The sequence below is a fragment of the Fulmarus glacialis genome, unplaced genomic scaffold, assembly GCF_000690835.1.
Source record: "Fulmarus glacialis isolate BGI_N327 unplaced genomic scaffold, ASM69083v1 scaffold14582, whole genome shotgun sequence".
Taxonomy (NCBI): domain Eukaryota; kingdom Metazoa; phylum Chordata; class Aves; order Procellariiformes; family Procellariidae; genus Fulmarus; species Fulmarus glacialis.
In genome coordinates, this window is record NW_009197340.1 from 1 (window position 1) to 3,732 (window position 3,732).

The following is a 3,732-nucleotide window of genomic DNA, read 5'->3' on the forward strand; positions in this document are numbered from 1 at the left end:
GGGGGGGGCAGGCGGCAGGCCCGGGGGGCTCTCTTCCCCTCTCCCCTAGCCACCCACATTTCAGAGTAGAGGCCAGAGCGGCGTGCCAAAGGTCTTGATGCAAGAAGGCAACTTCTCCATGCGGAGAAAAACGGGGAGTGAAGCGTTCAAGGCTTTGGGAAGCGAGTGCCTGCTTTGTCGGAGCACGATGCTGTGCATAATCCATTTGCATCTCTTTTGGAGGAACAGAGCACTTCTGCAAGCCATCCCCAATGGCCCTTCCAAAAGCTGGGTTAATGGTTTGAAACAGCTACTTTGGAGCTGTTAACTGGACTCAGGGAGCAGCACAACAAATGCCACTTATTAGTGACTAAGCGGCATCGACTAAGAGTTGGATGCAACTTGAATCAACATTTACGACATGTTATAAATGACTCCTTTTCCTGCACGCCTCACAGATGCAGGAGGCACGTTAAACCTCCCACTAACAGGAATCAAATTCTTGCTTCTCCTTCAGATTATCTACCACCCAAAATCTGCTCCTCCACTTCATGCGGGGCCAAGAAAGGACAGGACCATACAACTACTGTCTGTAGTCATCTCTCCTCTCAAACCCTGACAAAATGAGGTGCCAATATTTATAAATGGACCCAGGAATGAAAATGCTTTTGCTGGCCAAAGGACTGAGTAGCATGAAACAAAAAGCTCGAAGTTTACTTCAGAGTATTTCAAACCTGCTGTGGCTTTTGCCAGGAATACGGGATGTCTGAGCGCAATCTGCCACCCGCCCTGTGTCCTGGCAGTGACTCAACCGGGACACTGGAGAGTAAAAGGAAGAAATGCCCAGGCTGGTTGGTGATGGGCTCACAGTGCCTCTGAGCTGAGGAATGCAAAAAGCACGGCCACGTAATGCAAAGCAGTTTGCATGTGTGGATTTTTACTTCTCAGCTTGGAAAAATGTGCTTTCCTCCTCATGCTCCCCCAGACCTTGGGTTGGGTTGGACTAGCTGCTCTCCCACCTGCTCTGGCCAGGATGGGCACTCAGAGGTTCATGATACTGACTTGTTCAACAGCTTGGGCAGGCATAAATGCATTTAATGGGGGGGCACCACAACCCATGTGCTAAAACTGAGGTTGGGTTCCTTTGGCATGAAAACACTGTTCAAAATACAGCCATCAGAAATGCACTGAGAGGCACTAAGTGCCTTCCACACTACAAGAAGATTCATACAGTATAAATAAAGCCCTTGACAACAGTGATGAGTTCCCTCATGGGTCCAAGCCAAGCAACTCCCAAACAAGGACGGAGACAACAATGATCTGCAGCAAAAACGACAGCTCCCTACGTGCTGCTTTTTTGGTTTCTGCATTTGCTAAAACCTGTTGGTCTCCCCTCGCGGTGGGATTCAGCCTGCGAGAGTGGTGGGCACCGGGATGCCAGAGCCTTTCAGGGACAGACATTGTACCCAGGAGAAGACAGAGGGAGGGCAGGGTGTCATTTCCCCCCCTTGCAGGAACAAAAGCAGCGACCGGACCCTGCGCGGCCGCCCTAGAGGACATCCTGCACACAAGGTGTGACCCAAACTCCCCTGGCTGCCAAGTCTACATATGGTGGTGGACTGAGACATTCAGTGCCAAGTTAAACACACAGCCTTTTTCAAGAAGGCCCCATTTGTAGGGAGGAGAGAGCACGTGTCTGCTGGAAGCCACCAGAGATGCTTGTGTAACTGTTTGTTAGGGGCAGCTTTGGGCATAGCCCCACTGTGCAAGCTCAGACACTTTTGGTGGGCTGGAGAAGCCCCAAGCCTCTTGGGCTGACAAAACCACCTCAAAATGTTATGTCATTGGCACGGCGCTTGCTACAGCTCAGATTTAGCATTGTAACTGCTGGAATTTAAAAAAAAAAAAAAAAAGCCAACAAAACAACAGCAATGGAAATACCAGGAGGCATAGGGAGAATCACCCCACCCCACACAGCCGTGCCAGAGTCCATCCCACCCCTGGAGCAAAGAGGAGGCCACTTGGCCTCAGCATACCCTTTGTTTTCTTCCATAGCTATAAAAAGGACTTTAAAATGACTTTAAAAAACTCTGGCAAATCCCAGACCAGCTATGCTGCTCTTCCCAGCACCAGAAGCCCTCCACAGGGACAGAAGAAAGCAGGTGCAACAGAAGACACACGGCTTGTTTTCCTGCGGAGCGGCAGAGCTCTGGCTCTCCTGATGAAATGGAAGTTTGAGCAAAGAGGTAGCCTTCTCTTGCAGTACCAATCGCTACACCAGTAACTTACAACCTCTCTTTATAGCGTCACTGCTCTGCCTGCTAATAAATATATTCTTTTTGGGTGGGATGATGCTACCAAAGCAGTATGGTCATATGGAGAGCCCCCAGGCAGTATAGCTTTTAATTAGAACAATAAACACAGCTGAGTTTATTTTTTCCCCCATCTACCTTAAAATATACCTTTTGCTCACCCCTCTCTCTGCTCCTGCATCAGCAGGGAGAGCTCCAGCACTCCCAGTCCGGAACAGTCACTGTGGGAGGTGGTACTGGCCTTTCTCACTGCTCTGCAGTGGGGAGCCCCAGGGCGATGCCAAAACCCGGGGTGTCACCTGCGCCATCTTCAGCAGTGCCAAAACATCACTAGCCAGGCTAAAGGAAAATAAGCATGAACATCCTCTACTCGCCTAACAACACGATCATCTCAAACAGCCAGAAACTTGCAACCAAAAGGTGCCCCATCACTTACTGCCCAGCTCAGAAACATGCAGTACAAGATAAACAGTGGGGAAAAACCCACCAGTTCCCCAGAGAAAACGTGAAAAATGGCTATTTTTCTAAGCTTATGCTTGTTTTGGAAATTTTGCCCAAGATTTTCAGTTAAGGAAATATTTTACTTGCTTGAAAGCAGGCAAGTTTTAAAGAATAACCTTTTGCCCAGCTCCAACTGAGGGAATTATGTCCGAGGGCTAATCCAGGCAATTACGTGCAAGGTAAATTATGTGACCTCAGGCTGACAAGGAATTAAAGCCATTTTAGCACACACAGCTAAATAACTCCCCTACCTTTGCTTAAGCAAAGTTGCCTGGCTACATCTTTCCCAGTGAACGACTTGTTTTCCCAGTGGGCAGAAAAATCTGTATGTAAAACACCTTTAGGAATCTTCAACACAAATTTTCTCTAATAAGTAACAGACTAAAACACAACCTTTCCTTCCACCTGTGCTGCACCAGTGGATTACTTCAAATGCTTCATCTTTAAAAAAAGATTGTTTCTGCCTACGCGGGGAAGGAATCCAACCTAAGGAGACACCAAAAAGCTTCAGAGGATTCAAGCCTGTGCTGATTTACTCTTTCCTAGGGATATACTTCAGTGCGCAAGAGATGTGCATGGTTACATCAAAATAACAACACCAAAGCCAAGACTCTCTGCTCATCTCCGTGGGACCCGGGCAGAGGACAAGCCTGCCAGGAGACAGCCTTTCACTCTAATGCTGGAAAGAGAAACTCAGTTCTGATGAGGTTAATGCACTTTTTGCTCATTAGCGTGAATGCAATTAAAACCTCTGCCTCCCTTTTTCCACAAAGAAAAGAAAGGGAGCACAGATCCCTCCAGAAACAGGGCAGATTTTGGCAGGCAGGGCAGGCACAGCCCCTCGCACACCCTGCACACCCCAGCCCAGCAGCCTTCCCCATTTTGGGGCGGTTTCTCCATCCCCTCAAAGCGGAGGGCAGAAGGGAGGAAAGGCTCCTAC